The sequence below is a fragment of the Dermacentor variabilis genome, chromosome 8, assembly GCF_050947875.1.
Source record: "Dermacentor variabilis isolate Ectoservices chromosome 8, ASM5094787v1, whole genome shotgun sequence".
NCBI classification, from domain to species: Eukaryota; Metazoa; Arthropoda; class Arachnida; order Ixodida; family Ixodidae; genus Dermacentor; species Dermacentor variabilis.
Genome location: NC_134575.1, coordinates 63,202,963 through 63,220,119, shown reverse-complemented (window position 1 = coordinate 63,220,119; position 17,157 = coordinate 63,202,963). Strand labels below are relative to the sequence as shown.

At 40.8% G+C, this 17,157-nt stretch overlaps 2 long non-coding RNA genes across 2 annotated transcripts in view; one reads left to right on the top strand and one right to left on the bottom strand.

The window, feature by feature from the left end:
• LOC142591056 (uncharacterized) overlaps positions 1–15,396 on the top strand; it is a 69,922-nt gene extending 54,526 nt beyond the window's left edge. The window contains exons 3-4 of the long non-coding RNA XR_012830323.1: positions 11,007–11,119; positions 15,271–15,396. This is a non-coding gene — a long non-coding RNA (uncharacterized LOC142591056). The remainder of the gene's footprint in view (positions 1–11,006; positions 11,120–15,270) is intronic.
• Positions 8,153–17,157, bottom strand: part of LOC142591057 (uncharacterized) — a 69,514-nt gene continuing 60,509 nt past the window's right edge. Inside the window, exon 10 of the long non-coding RNA XR_012830324.1 lies at positions 8,153–8,182. This is a non-coding gene — a long non-coding RNA (uncharacterized LOC142591057). The remainder of the gene's footprint in view (positions 8,183–17,157) is intronic.

The window sequence follows — 17,157 nt, the reverse complement described above, 5'->3', positions numbered from 1 at the left end:
CGCCTATGCAGTGACGCACTATTGCGTTATAGAACTTTACTCAAGGGCGGTACACACCCAGTGACTAAGTTTTTATGCAATAGTTATCTTATTTGAACTTTAAGTCACCAATATAACCTACGGTGTTTATAGGAATACAGTTATGTTCAAAATGATAGGAAATATCATCCTAAATGATCACATGTGCATTGGACAGTCACCGTAAGGGAGAATTCCGGATTGTTATGTGTTTCCTTAACGTCGAGCTGATGCGCCATACGCTCGTGCCTAATACATTACGGTACACTACGCCTGCGTCTCTTCCGGACGTGTGGCAATAATTAAAGAATAGCAAAATGTCAGACATTTAGGCTACTCCTTCAGCGCTAGAATACCGCACACACGTAATTGCAACCACGCGTAGAACAAAAACAAAGCAGAAGGACCATCAAACGCATTATAAAATAAACAAGCTCTTACTTGTAGTTGTGGTAGGTTCAGGCGTAGCCTTTGTCGCTGGGTGAAGATGACGTCAGGTTTAGTGAAGAATAAATAACGGAACAAAAAATAACAAGCGCGAGAAACTGGAGCATTCCCCTTATGAAGAGATGCATATTATAGCGAGTCGAGATTATTACATAATAAAACAAATGGTTCACATTTTGCAGCTCTTTATGACTGCAAATTGCTTAACGTACCGTAATCCTTCGGTGGGGTGGCAAGGTCAAACGAGAAATTGAATGTAATATTCATTCTGAATGTCAGGTATACCGTTAAATATTTACTTGTAAGCAGTTTTATAATCTTGTGACATAGTGTTGTCATTATGTGATGCAGAATATGGTACACATTAGAAAAATTCCGCATAGCAGATGAGTTTAGCTCTTCAAAGTAGTACAAGAATGCCAGTACGTGCACGCCTATGCAGTAACTCAATTTTGCGTTAAAGAAGCTTACTCAATGGCGGTACATGCCCAGTGAGTAAGTTTTTATGCAATATTTACTTTATTTGAATTATAAACCACCAGTATAACCTGTGATGCTAACAGGAATATAATTATGTTCGAAATGATAGGAAAGATATACCTAAATGAACACGGTATTTTTGAGTGTCACCGTAGGAGAGCCTTCCGGATTGTAAAGAACTACAGCGATTCTTTAACGTCGAGCTGATTTGCCATACGCTCGCGCCTAATACATTATGGAACCCTACACCTGCGTCTATTCCGGATGAGTGGCAATATTTAAGGAATAGCAAAATGTCACACATTTAGCCTGCTGCTTTCGCGCTAGAAAAGCGTAGACACGTAATTACAAGACGCGTAGCACAAAATCATACAGAAGGACCATCAAACGCGTTATAAAATAAACAAGCTCTTATTTCTAGTTGTGGCAGGTTAAGCTAGTGGTCGCTGTCCCTGGGTGAACATGACGTGAGTTTTAGTGAAGAAGAAATAACGAAACAAAGGAAAACAAGTACAAGAAACTGGAGTATTACCCTTATGAAGGGCACATTTTTAGCGAGTTGAAAATATTACTTAATTATACAAATGCTTCACGTTTTGCAGCTCTTTATGACTGCAAACTGTTTACTTACCGTTATCCTTTGGGGGCGCTACAAGGTAAAAGGAGAAATTGAATGTAATATTGATTCTGAATGTCAAGTACCCTTAGATATTTACGGGTAAGCAGTATTTTTATGGTTGCGAATTAGTGTTGTCATTATGTGTGATGTGGTAAACGTTATACAGCAGAAAAATAATTGAACCATAAAGAACATCTACGTTTTCATGATAAATTTTGATAAAACTTTGAATCAATATGAGTTTGGTGCAGAAATACGTTAAGATATTTTATTGCAATACTGTTTGATTGGACAAATAATGTTAAGCTTTACAAACGGTATTTTCGCAGATGCCTGCAAAAGTATTCCTTTCCAAAACCAACACCGACCGATTGAACGGCCCAAGAAAGTATTGGCGAATGCACCCGCAGTTCAGTAACAGTTTCTATGGACGAAGTGTATTTTAAGGTGGTGCTCATATGTTTAGAAACACAATTTATATCATGTAAATGCAATAAGCTTTACATGGCTTTAAATTTTCTCACACTGACGTAAAAATTGCTTTTTCCTTTAGGAACTTGTAAACCAGCAAAAACGATGCCTGCATAAGAGACATAATATGTGTACGGGCTGGTTACTTCATTAAATTAAGATTAATCACACAAACATATCCGGTTTTGCCATTTGTGTACGCCTCCAAAAATGAATGTCGAAACCGCACCATTCATAAGCGTTTATTATTTAAGCCCATATTACTGGCGAACATGCGTGCGTCTTCCATAGGAAGTAGGCATTCAAATAGAAATAAATCTGTGCTGATGTATGCATATGCACGTGGTCATGCATCACAGTGAAGGTGTACGCGGCAATTTTCACACCATTTAATATTCCGAGGAATCTGCTTCGGCATAGTCTGCCTAAAAATTGACGAAAGGCTTTGCTGATTGTCCCCTGTATCCAGCTCAATTGTTTCACTTTACTAGTCTCTTTTCGAGTGCTTCATTATGTTTGATACATGTTCTTGTATGCGCTCTTGGCTTTACCAGCACCATCGCCCCGCAGTACATTTCGACGACCTAGTTACAATTCGCACAATACTTGCAATGTATGAAGAAGTGCTGCCTGTTCACTGGCTGGCAGTTATTACGGAACACAGCATCACACATTTGGTGTGAAAAATATGTGCTGCGCCTAGTTATTAGAAGTTATTCATAAAAAATCCTGGCTCATCGGGATATAGAGGTTGGGAGTATGTTCACTCTACTGAAATAAGAGTATTTAACTGTATTCTGTGTGTGCCGCAGCGAATTTGCATAAACTAATTATGTTATCTTTCTTGAAAAGGGGGCCAAGTAAAGCTAACAGAGCAAACATAGTACCAACTGCAGTAATTAATGGAGAAATAGCCGCTCACCTGTAGCGTTTGCATCTCCGCAGCCTTCGACAACTTTGGAAGTATGAAAAGAACCGATGGGATAATATGAATAGAAATGATATATCTGTTCACCAAGAGGCATGGAGAGTTTATAAAATTGACCTCATATTGCAAAACTAAATACACTTTTAATAGCGCAGATGGCGTAAACGTTTTGCTATATATCAGTTTCTTTGGAGGAATCTCATTTTTCATTTCAGTGAAACACGAGTGTCCCACGTTTATTATTGCAAGCATACTTAATAAGCTCCATGATCCCGTTGCATAGGCGGACGAATCATCAACCTTTGTTTGCTCCATTCAGCCGCACAATTCAAGCATAACTAAAATGTTGGTCTTTGAGTAAGTTTACAATAAAATCTGGTAAATAGGCGCTGCGGAAATTCATAAAACAGAGGTGTTCTTCTAAAAAAAATGGTGTGATGCACTGATAGTAAGGAAATTCTACGAAAGAATCCGCAATAATTACCTGGCACCAGCCTGTTCCTGTCTTACCTGTATTGCCTATTTTACCAGCTGGCCGGGCTTCGGCTAAGTTGAACCTTAACGGGTGGCCTGAGGTCATTGCGCCAGGGGGCTTTCAGCGTGAACATTTTCTATGAGTGATGCCCACTTGAAGATCCGTATTGCTTCTGCTACACGAGTCACATGTCAAGTAAAGGCGTTGGAATGTGTTGAAGAAACAGAGGCGAACACGAGTGATCTGATTTGTATAGGCCCAGCGGTAGTATTATGCCACTAAGGGGTCAATACAGGGCCCACGACGGTGGACATTGAGTGTCTAGATAAGTGTCTGAAATTTGAGTTTTGACAAGCATACCTGATTGACAGCTAGCTTTGCTGCTAAAGGGATACGCAGACTGCAACGAAGATGACGTTCCACAGGGTTCCTTCAACAAATAAAGCTGTCCCAAATTACCATAAACGAGAACCTCTAATGCACTAAATTCACTTGCGAAAGATGAGATCAAGAATATTTCAGGATGCTGCAACCCTGGACGCTCCAAAAAGCAGCCTGGGCAGCGACCTGGGCCGGTATTTTGTAGCGATGCCATTTCCGATTCCGTGCCTTTTCAGGCTTTTCACGCTTGGCCACGGGTCAGAACGACGGTCTGCCCACATTATCAACGCGATCAGGTGGCCGTGTGTGGTGGATGATAAGAATAGCATAGAATAAGGCATAAGGCATCGCTACAAAATGGCGGCCCTAGTGCACATTTTGTGTGGTGTATTTTTGAATTTAGGTTGATTGCTGTTGCCTAATGCAATACTACTCGATGAGATGATGACGATGATAATATAAAAATAGTCTTGACCACCTTGAATTCTTTTATCTAATGTCACAAACTCTTTTAAAAAATTTACAAGACTTCGAAACACACGACAACTTGTGTTCAAGAATTTTTTTGTATATCTTCTGACACTTTAGAGACTCCGTGTCCACATGGGCGGGCGTTTCTTTCTGTTTGAAGTACATGGAAGGAAACACATTATTTCATCAAATGCCTATTGAACTTCCTGCGCTAAATTGGCGAAGGTTCAATAAATATTAGTACTGCCGAGCATTTCTCGCGGTACAGACGTTAAGCTTTTACTTTCGAGGGCGTTTCTCATTTGGTATTATTATTTCATCAGAAGAGTAGTTGATGATTAACATTAGAGTGCTCTCATTAGCAACATCTGAAAAATCAAATGATACTTCAGAAACACTCCAAGGCAGGTTCAACATCATTATGGTCAACAAGACAGGCGCACCATCTCAAAATACTTCGCGTTAAAGTTTCCGGAAAATATGTTGGGCAAGTTATTACTGATAGCAAAAATTTTGGCAGAAGTAGGGCTTACTGAGTGATCAATTAGCAGCACTTTCAACGGCACCGCACAGTATCAGCGCGGAAGGAGGGGACATGTAGTGCAAGAACTGCAGAGAATTAAATAAAAAAAACGTGCATGTATATAGACTGGAGTGAAAAGCACCATGAAAAAAATACTTTGTCACCTCTGTTGTGGATTGCACCTATCAGACACAGCACAAATATTTGCTGAAGAGTTCCACTGATGTCAAGTACGAGCAACACTGCAATCACTTGGCTACGGCGATGTCCTCGCAACAAGTGAGATTATTCACTTCAAAACGTCGGGCGTAAGCATGACATCACTGTGTCACCATGTCAATAGCCTGACTGATACGAGAAAATCGCATATTGCTTGAACAATTTTCGAGCATCGTGCAGCTTTTGCTTTTGGGACTGTCTAGGCTGCTCTAAATATTGATCTCGAATTCTCATTCACCGCAGTTTAGGTATATTATCAATATACCCTTTCGCGTTTCTCTTCAAAAGAAAAATATTGTTATATGGCAGTGATGCAAGGAAGTAAACGTAGGCAAGGAAATCTTTTTCAAGTTGCACTCATGAATAACCATTGTTGAAGCTGTTATGAGAAGTACAACCCCCGGGTTAGGATATATCTTTCGTGGTATAGAAATTTTATATCGAAAGAATAACAGTAACAGATGTACTTACTGATCGCATGCTGTGTAGCAAAACACCGTAGCAATAGAGGCATTGTGACAAGTGCAGAATATCTCTTAAGGATCATTAGTGTTTTAAGGTGTATGAAATTTATAAATAAAAATTTTGATACTCCTCCACACATAAGAAACTAATCATGCGTAGGGTCATTCTACTACATGACATTCGTTTATTTAGCGTAATTTTCGATGCGATTATCATTTGGGCCCACTGCAAATAGTCCGAGTATATTTGTCTCTCTGTCCAGCCTTTTGCCACATGGGTTGTATACCGATGTTTTTCGTTTTGTAGCTACGACAATAAGAATGTGCTTGTGGTCCTGATGCCATTGATATTATTCCACCATAATTACTGCAGCGTCATGATCCGATTCCCTCCATACTGTCGTCGTCATACTGTGGTAGTCATCCCATTGTCATCATAGTATGGGCGACAGGCTGTCGCAGCACCGTCATTATTTCATAAACGTCAACCCATTGTCATATCTTCATCGCCATACTGCCTTCGTTGTTCCAACGACTGCATTCTTTCGCCATTACATTGTAATCATGTAATCATCATCGTAATCGTGCACTTGTGAATATGCCGCTGTTCTCACTGCATCTCTGAGATTGCATTGCCATCGTACAGTGGTCATCCTGCGGTCACTCTCATACTATCATCCTGTTGCCATCGTGGTCGTTCCATTGCCGTCATTCAAGCTTCATAATCCGGTTATCCCCCTACCATGGCTGCTGTGCCATCATCGTCCTTCCGTCATAGTCACGCTATCGTGTTCTTACACCCATGGTCATCCCAGTACCCTCATGTCATGGTCTGCAATCTATGGTCACTTCAGCATCTTCATAATTTTAGAATCGTCATGTCATCGTCGTCGTACCGCCTATATCGATCTATTGACGTCATCCTTTCTTCGTCATTCGATTGACATCCCTGAGTTGTTGTCATAGTAAGCATGGTCACGGCCAACCTTAACGAGCAAGTGTCGTATCAAAGTTACCTAATCCAACAGAAATTTGTATGTCTCTCTTAGCGGAAGCAACCCAAATGCCAGAATGATCCCAACGGAGTCTAAAGGAGAATGTGTTTCCAGCAATACTGTGCGTAGGTATATTGACAGTCTTCCCGAGGTGGTTTCTCTACGGAATTTTTGCAGACAAGCTGTTAGCCTCTCAGTGGTCGGCATTCTTATCTTCCGTCCGTTAGCAGAAATTATCATATGCAATTACTCATACCACCCTAAGCAAGCAAAAATGTAATGTCTTATCCCGCTCGTAATACAGAAGCTACAGGCACTCAGCAATGTGAAGCGAACAGTGCTTACATTTATTGGAATATCGCATACAATGTAGAGAAGAGCGTACCGTTTCAATAAAAAACAAATTGAAAATGAACATCTATCATCATCGCCAACGGTTCATACTACCGTAACCAAGGAAAAATGCAATGGCTCATACTGCCGTAAAAAATAGCTGATACTCCAGTAAGCAAATAAAAAATGAAATGGTTTTGCAATGACATATACCGCGTAAGCAGTGGCTACAAGCACTCAGTAAAGTGAAGCGAACAGTGCGCGTATTCATTGAAATTGCCCGTACAACACACTGAACAGCAGTAAAGAACAAGCTCGAACCAAGCGTCCGAACCACCAATAAAGAATTGCATACCTCGCTCAGCATTTGTAGTGATGGTTTCGCGAAAGCTTCGCTGGCCAACCACGTTCGCAGGGCTGGGATGACATGGACTTTAGTGTTTGTTCATTCTTAATGTCAAAACCCCTTCTTCAAACCCTTTTATTTTTTTCGCGCTTAAAAATGAGGTGTTGTATCTGTGCTGTTTAAAAAGAAAGAAAACCTTTTACATTATTCCTGAATTCTTCTTCGTGCTTCTCCATTCTATTATTGAGTGTATTAGGACCCTTCAAGTTTCCTATGTGAATGATTAATTCATTATTAACAAATAATGTGATAGTGCGAGTAATGCTCTCTGCTACCACTGTGCCCGTCAAAGTGTTGAACGGTCCTGCTACTCTCCTTTTCAAAACATCTCGACCCTATTCTCTAGAAGCGAAAGTTTCTTACATTGTCTATGGCAAGCAAGACCTTTTTTGGTTTTTCGCAGGTACTGTAGCATGCTGCAAGCATTACTGTAGTGCAAAACGTTCACGCCTTCTATTGCGAGTACGTTTATTGTATCAGAATCAACGTGAGTGTTATCGCACTTATGCCACAACCGCCCATGGTGCGCTTGCGATACAACAATGTTCATAAATGTTAAAAATAGCGGCAACAAGCTGATAGAAGACCCTTCCTATGAGAGTTTTGCTGCAATCCTAATATGCCTAATAATTCAAGGTGATTCATCGTTAGGCATAATTTACGGTGATGGAACGCTAATACTTGACAGCACTTTAAGCTGTGACCTTAGTCTGATGACAGCCAAGCACTGTTGCAGCTATCGCGGTAGCTTACTTGTGCCTTGATTTACAGCCCACAAGTGTTCCGAACGAGAGCTTCCTTCCAAGTTATTTATTCGTCTGGCTGACTGCCTGTTTGCTTACAAGCCAGCCCTTCTCATTGCTTTGCAGCCACTATTTAGCAGTCACCAAATATTTAATTTCAAATGAAAAACGAATGAACTCACCTAGATTTGCTGTCGTCTCAGATTGGCCTAATGATAAGAAAAAAAAATAATGACCTTGATTACTATATTGCACCATATTTATAATAAATGAAGTTGAAAGCAAAGTTTTGTACCACCTCTATATGGGTGCGAAACGACAAGAGCGGGTTCGGAGGGGGAAGATGCGTCCTGAGGGAAATGCCTTACGCGCTGAAGGACGGATGATACTTTATTTGCGAACATATTCTGCTAAACTCTCAATGCCAAACCCGATCATATTTAGCGAAATAAATGCAAACACAATTCCGCAGAATGTACACAAAGACCAGAGAGATAAAAAACATGGCCACTGATCATTATTACAAGTGTACCCGGCGCATCTTGCTGGAGGTTTGTCTATTTCAGATATTTGAACTCGCCGTGGCAGCTCAGAGAGGCTACGCTGTGGCGCCTCTAAGAACAGACCATACTATCTGCTCGTGCTGGAAATCGTCGAACTTTATCACAGTGCCGAGTTAGCAGGCCACGTGATCACCTTTCAATGGGTACCTAGCCATTGTGGTGTTTTTGGTAATGAACTCGCTGACAGTGAGGCAAGATCGGCCTCCTCTTCCTCTGGTGAAGTACGGATTGCCTACTCGCGGCCTGACACCAACTCCATGATGAAGGCACTCATGCAGGACCTTACAAAGGCTTACAGAGCCCACTCTGATAACATTCACAGACGTCTACATATGATTGACCGAGACGGTAAATTCTGTTTGCCCCCGAAGCTTGCACGGAGCAAAACATCATTGCTACACAGGATTCGGCTCGGCGTTGCTTTCACCCGTCGCTACGCACACCTCATCGGCCAATCGAACAGCCCTGATTGTGTACACTGCCAGATGCCCGAAACACTGCAACACGTACTGTGCGACTGCCCAGCATATATGCAGGAGCGAAGTACGTTAGGCAGTTTCTTAGCCAGCGTTGGCAGACAACTACCGTCGGAGGAAGCTATCCTCGGCCCATGGCCTGACACTGCAATTTCAATGCGTGCAACAAAAGTATTGTTGAAGTTTCTGCAGGACACCAAGCTCGACGAGCGGCTCTAGCGAGGCAAATGTCTCATGTACATAGGCACTCACCACTTCTCTTATCATCATCATCCATCCCAATACTTTCACTCCCCTTCCCTCTTCCCCAGTGCAGAGTAGCAGACTAGAGCGCACTAGCTCCAGGTCGACCTTTCTGTCTTTCCTACCAATAAATTCTATGCATTCATTGATGAGTGACAATTGGAGCAAGAGCTGGATATCCTCTGTCTGGCCGAAATCACTAACTGCGCTGAAATGATGAATTGTCGGACAAGGGGACTTTTCGAAAAGGGCACTTGTCTTTGCGAAGGCAGCAACCGTGTTCATTAGCAGCGTTTTTTCTTACGCGTAGCTGACTGATCCTTACCCTGCAGGAAAGTAGGCAGCCCTCAGATCCCACGCGCTGTGGGAATTGATGCTATGCGAAGCTGTGGGCGGGGAGCCTACCAAGTTAAAGAAACTACGATGAGAGCACCAATGCCTAGGCGGCTTTTTCATGACTTACATTACGCACATGTCACGACATTCGGGTCATGTCATTTAATGTATGTTCTTCATACACTCCTTTCACAACCATGCAAATTTTGGTACCTACCAAAAGGTAAGCGGCTCTTTCATGACTTACATGACACGCCTGTCATGACATTCATGTGATGACCTATCATTTATGTTCGTCATACACTCTTTTCCTTACCCTGCAAGTTTTGGTACCTACCAAGACGTATGTGACTGTTCCATTACCTGCATGACATGCATGTCACGATGTTCATGCAATGACCTGTCATTTACGTTCTTCATACAGTCTTGTCACACTATGCGAATTTTCGTACCATCAACTTAACGAAACGACCATGAGAGCACAAAGACGTAGGCGGCTAGATAGATGGATAGATAAATACCATCGATGTGCCAAATGTGCGCGAAGAAATGCTTCGGGTTAAAAGAAAACGAAAGCAGCACACACCGTAAATGACAAGGGTGGGACAAATGGAAGTGTGTAATTATTAGAGTGAAGGTGAATAAAGGGAATACTAGAATGGGGTTCTCTTGAGAAGTGTAGACATCAGACGCAACAAGGATATAGTTTATGGACGTAGGAAAGTGCGACCAATACAGTGTACTGCTTTTCTAAGAAATAGGGAGCCATTCAACCAATTCCTGAAATTCAAAAAAGGTGGGAAAGAGGAACAATGCCTGCTTTCGGTGACGGTTCTTCAATAGTTTCAACCGAAAAAAGGTATTAGGCGACTTCGATTCGGTTGAGAGTACAAATGAAAAGTGTAAGAACATGCATACGCATGCGCGTACCTTGTCGCACATGATGACTAGTGTAATAGAAATATTGCTGACTATCCTTAGTCTTTCTGCAAAGCGTGACTTTTTATTTTCCCTGTTTGTTCATACTGTTATATCAACAAAGATTTTCGAGCTGTATAGTGGTTCATGATGAATTTATTACTAGGCTCAAAGTGTTCAAACCGGCTTATGAATGCGTTGACTGCACTTCCTTGTTGCGCATTCTTACAGAGGAAAATGCTCCATTGAGAGAAATGGCAAAAAATCTGATGTAAAATATTTCAATCGCTGGTAGAGAGATCTGGGATCTAAATTCACCGCAGGTTTTATCAATATTCCTTGGAAGTGCCGCACAAAATATGGATTATAGCGCTTGATATAAGACTTCTGTAGTATTCAGACAAGCACAAGAAACGGGAGAATTACCCTTCTGAAGGGCGCATTTCATAGCAAGTTGAAACTATTATATACTAATACAGATGCTTCACGTGTTGCAGCTCTTTATGACTACAAATGAATTAAGTTACCGAAATCCTTCGGTAGGGATGCAAGGTAAAACGAGAAATTGGATATAGTATTCAGTATATCAAGTACCCTTTGATATTTACGGGTAAGCAGTATTTTTTATTGTTGTAAATAATTGTTGTCATTTTGTGTGATGTATTAAACGTTATACAGCAGAAAAATTACACATATAAGATCAGTGTAGCTCTTCAAAGTAGTACAAGAACGCTAATATGTGCACACCTAGCTAAAGCCAGAATTCTATGAAAAAAATTATTGGATGGTCCCTTCGGCAAAAGAATAGGAAAGGTACCATTACAGCGAAACTCGATCAGTAGCCTCTATATCATCTGTTTTTGTTTGCTCATCTTTGTAATTTATGCTAGAATGTACTCCAGAATTGCGTCCCCTAATGATTTTAGCCATGGCATCCGCACAGTATTGGGAGGCTCGAATATGAGCGTAAACACGTTATAAAGTTGAGAGGCTGAATAATGTGGCAAATTCTTCCACCAATAACGGTGGGATGAAAACTTCAGAAACTATCTTTGTCTTTTGCTTAATATCACTGTAATTTTCCTTGAACAGAGCAGTCTCCAACCAGTTCCCTTCTTGATATTTATTTTTTGTTTCCTTGGTCGTTTTTTAGAAATGGTAGCAAGAAATAAAAATTTTAAATGACAGTGAAGAAACTCAGCTTTGCCTATGCATGTACAATGCATAAAGAAAAATAAATCAGAATTGATTACGCTTAAATTAGATACAACATTTAGCTCACTTGCAGACAACTTTCTGAAACTTAAGAATTTAATCTGTTGTCCCTTTGTGTTGAGTGTCCTATTGACCTGACATACGTAAAATTTTTGTTTAGGAGCAATCATTACCGTGTAATGAAATGATAGCTTGATGTGCGTTTAATATAAGTCACTAATGGAAACGATCCTTTTATGTGCACCAAACCAAGGAAGACATATGTAGGAGTGGCAAACTGAGGTTCACGTACTAAGCGACCGAGTGAAAGTGTAAAATAAACTAGAAGATTACTACGCAAGCAAATAAACGAATCAGGTGTTTGGAATTTCTGATACATAAGTGGTTAGACTTATATGTAGTCCAAATTTCTGGTCAAATTTCTGATTGCTTTGATTCTAACAGATATATATCTTATTGTTACCTCCGAATTGCCGTCTATTTACAAAGTAAGTGTTAAGCATTGTTAAATTTCTTTCCGGTCATAATACCTCACCGGAGCCCAGATTACGTTTGGCAGTAAAGCATAATGCTCATTGGTAAGTAAATAAAGATAACACATACTGTTTACCTTATTCTTCCATTTCGCTCAGACAAGTCTTGCCAAAAAAATCGCACAACATTTTTTTCTCCGCCACATGCTGTCTTTGATCGTGTCATAGCAAAAGCCGTATGGCTGAATACATCAAGTAAATGTGCTCGCGGAAAATATTCATGCTTATTATGCGCAGTACTTGTTTCTGGAAGGCGAATTGAGCACACAAGTTTTATAATAGAACGCCGCAAATGATGACTGCAATGTTTTGCATATACAATGAATCTTTAAAACTTCGCTAGAAAATGAAAACAGGTGAAATTTTAAACTACGTGGGCTTGTGCGCGTGTTAGTAAGGATTACGTGCTGTGTTTTCATGTAGGCTAGTCATTTACTTGCATTATGGAAAAACGTTTTTTACTGGCTACAAAATATGGAAAGACGTCTTCAGGTATAGGGAGAAAATATCGAGTATATAACCGTGGATATCTTTCCGCCATTTTTTTTTCACCAACAAAATTGGAAATGCTCTCGTCCTCACATTCAATAAACAGCGAAAAATGTTTGAGAATGTTTAATATCAATAAAATTATACAGAAACTGTCAGAATTTTCTACTGATGCATAACCATTCTTTCGCGCAGATGCTACTTGGATTTCGCTTAATTATTTAGCTAGCTTATGCATGTCAACCGTTCTCGACTAATCAACTGTAGCCAGACTATCACAACCAATAAATGTGTGGACCACCTTTGCATTCATTTGGCAGATATATCGTATCAACTGAGCCGAAACAGCATTACATTCGTTTTTTTTTGCCAGAGTATAGCATTTCTTTTATTTTCATTTTTTTTGTTACAAGCTTGGCGTGGCAACTTCCCCAATTGCTTTTAAGGCTATCAATTATCTGCTATTACAAAATTATCAGATCTACCCATCAGCTATCGTATCATGTGTTTTTTATATTCCGCAATCCTAGACCAGTCGTTTTTGAGCCCGGAAGGGCCCTTGACTGTTCTCTCCGAATTTATTTCTTCCCCGCCAGGACAGTAAAAACATTTGTCGTCGAAAAAAGTAATTCCCAACAAAATGCCCACTTTGTAATCGCGAATGTTAGCGGGCCTTTCTAAAACTTAATTTGACAAATAAATACAGGGCGTTTAGCTTCTGAAAGCTCCAAGATATAGCAGGCCTTTGAACACCTGCGTCGAGTGTGGCGTACTTCAGAAGCATACCGACGTAAAGTTTGGCTTAATAAACCATAATTCATTAAACCTTTCGAATGTAGTTACAGTGTAAATAGACCATTGAGCATCCAAAGTAATAAATGTGGCTGTTTCTTCTTCCATGGAATCTATGTAGCAAAACAACATATTTTCAGACCATTAGAAGTTAGTGTCCTAAAAAACACGCAGGGTAGATATTTGCGCTATATTTTGACCAGGGTACGTTCTAAGACCAACGAAACATTTCAAATAAGAAAAGTCTACTTTCCTATTCGGATCCAATGAAAAAAGGACCAATGCAAGAAAAAAAAAACAATAGTAAACTTGTGTCAACACCTAACTTTTTTAGCACCTTTTCAACGCGCCGGTAAATTGAATCTGGCAAATCAGTGCACGCCAACAAAGCTTTACAAACGAAACCGCATACTAGTAGTTGTACTGGTTGCATATTTCATAGTCCCCATGAGCACAGAACATCAATGTTGCTGCAAATTCTAAGTAAACGCTACAAAAGGAAGGAAGCTTTAGAATAGAGGCATACTAGAGACCTGAATACAGCAGACATTGTCAGCTCATGACTGCAAGGTTACCATTATCACTGAAAAGGAATTTGTACAATTAATGCATTTTACCGGTGCTGAGATATGGGGCAGTGACTTGTAGACTGACAAGAAAGCTTGAGAACAAGTTAAGGACCGCAGAAAGAGCGATGAAATGAAGAATGCTAGGCATAACGTTGAGCGACAGAAAGAGCGGTTTGGATCAGAGAGCAAACAAGTTAACCAATAGTCTAAATGACATTAGGAGAAAAAAATGGAGCAGGGCAGTTCATGTAATGTGCAGGTTAGATAACCGTTGGGCCATCACGGTTACAGAATGGGTACCAAGAGACGGGAAGCACAGTCGTGAACGGGAGAAGACTAGGTGGGGCGATGAAATTAGGAAAGTCGCGGGCGCTATTTGGAATCGGTTGGCGCAGGACAGGGGTTTTTGGAGATCACAGGCAGAGGCCTTTGTCCTGCAGTCGTCGTAGAATGAAGTCATGATGATGAGTCCGCTGGCAAATAGTGCCTTGAAACTGTGTGTGCCCTAAATCCTGTAGCCGCTTCGTTCAATTTGGATTCGCACTCAGGTCTGGTGAAGCTTTGTGAAAACAAACTTGGGGACAGACGTCGGAGCGGTGGCGTGGCATAGCACTAAATCTGCCCTTATTTATCAGTGACTGATAAGGTTCATAAAAACAAATGGCAAGCAAAGCTATCGCATTGCCTCATCTCAAATATATTGACAATGTTGAACGATATATAAATTGTCATTAATTTGAAGATTATCAATTGAGAGCTCGAAAAACTAAGCTGAGATGTATCCCGCTGGCCAACTCTAACTTGGTCTCCGGTCTGATGACGGCGACTGCTTTGGCCTTCTTCCAAAAAAAAAGCCAAAATTATTGTTGGTTAGAGAAAAATGGTTTCCTAGTGACTCCCTCCTTGAGAACATTGCAATGCCTTGTCGGATAAAAGAAAGGTGACAGTAGAGCACTAATATGCCGTACGGAGAACGCTATCAGTATTTGCGCGAGTAATTTCACATACCTTTTGCCCGTCAGGCTTACGCTAGGTATTAGCGGAAGAGAAGTCTTCAGCTGTGTCCCCGTGTTCCAGACGTGAGACAAGTGCGCATATTGTGATAATTTATTATTTAATTTCTTATGCATTGTGTTTACAATTTCTTTCACCATCTCTGACAGCATTGGAAGCACTTGAAGCTAACGCAAGCCTGGAACCCTTTTCAAAAAGTAGTTCACAAGGGTACTTAGGAAATGCAAAGCCATCACATCTAGTGGAACCCTAAGCTGGTGTATATCTAAAGCTCCTTAATAAATGATTGGTTTAAATATAAAATTATCAGAAAAATTCTCGAGACGTTGTTTTGCATAATGACATTTATTATTCTACTGCACAGTAGTTTCATTTGTATTGTACATTGTCGTTACCTCCTGACAAGACCTTATACCAGTTATCTACTGGCCGAATGTATTGTTGTCGAAACGAAACACATCGCGTGTGGCGGATGACGAAGTTAAGGGCCAATGGATCACTCTGACAACTAGTTCTCTAACGTCGACTGAATATTCCTTATACAAACGCATTGCATATAAGTATCCATGTTAAATATTCTACGAAGAGAAATATTTAACTGCAGGGGTCACACGCTACCACCGGAATGTGGCGAACACCTATACAACACGGCGTGTGAAATTGCATGGAAAGTCAGGGTGCTTCAACACATGACGAAACATGAAAAATATGCACGTCGAACGAACATGCTGGAGTCTATGTAGAACGAAGCATTCCTGAAGCGGTTCAACATATTTTTTATAACTTCACGCATTTACGCTCGCCTTTATTTTCTTGATTTTATGCGAATCGAACGAGCGAATGCTGTTTATGCTTATGAACCACGCTGGTCCCAACCCTAATGAAATGGAATGTTTGTTTTTGTACATTTATAGCCAATGCTTGAATAGAAGCAGTCTTTCACGTATATGCCGAAAACATTGCGCAGTTATGTTATAACTAGTAAGCGCGTATTTCCCCGCTGAGCCCGGCCATTGTTTGCATGCCTGTCTCGTGGCTCCTTCATAGCTGACCTGCTCATAATATCTTGAAAGTAATCATGATGGGCGGAAAGGCTCGACGAGCCGAACTGAACGTCACTTCATGTGCGCTATGGTCCAGCGCACCTAGAGCCTAGAGGTTGCGTAAACTCATATGTCGGAGACCCGTGCAAGCGATAGCAAGTAGGAAGCGGTGCTCCTCTATGTTTGCGCTCTTATTTACGCCCCTGTCGTGACCAGTGGCTTCGTGCTCGTCGAGTGATATCTGTTGATTTTTGCTTGTTTCTACGTGACACAATGCTTCAGAATTCAATTAGTTAGCTAGTGTTTACTGCAACCTATACGGCCAATACAACGGCTGCAAGGCGTATATTGGGGAGTTGTTTAATATTTTGCCATCGTTGCGGGTCACTCGTTATTCGAATAAAGCACACAATTCCTTTGTGCAGTGATACCAGCACGCGAAAATGGTGGCGGTAAAATATGGCTAGTCATTTTAGTCAGATATATTAGGCAAAATCAAATGACCCATTGAAATCATGGACTCTTTAATTGTGCGATTATGAAGCACCTGTGAGTTGGCTGTAAGCCTAACCGTTTGATTTAGAGATATGCTCGACAACGAAAAAAAAGAGTGAGCTCTTTGTTTCTACTTTGCTGCTCAGAATTATGTGTCAAATTATGTGCAGACCTGCAATCGCAGATTGACAGTTTTCAAGAATGAGGCAGTCCCAATTAAAAAATATGAAATGGGCCATTCAGCATCCGGCGGTATTCCAAAAGTAGGTGTTTTGGGTGCATAAATATCTACAGGACTACGCAACATGTACAGCTCTTAGGTTATGGCGTATTCTTCAGTGAAGGAGGATATAGATGCACTCTCTCGGTGCTCAGTGACTCTCTTAGTAACATGCAGGGGTAACGAAAGGTGGTGCAAATATATATTCAAGAAACATATTGTGCGATATTGCGAAACACCGACGGATGCGAAATCTTTGTTGGCTAGGAAAGAAAAGC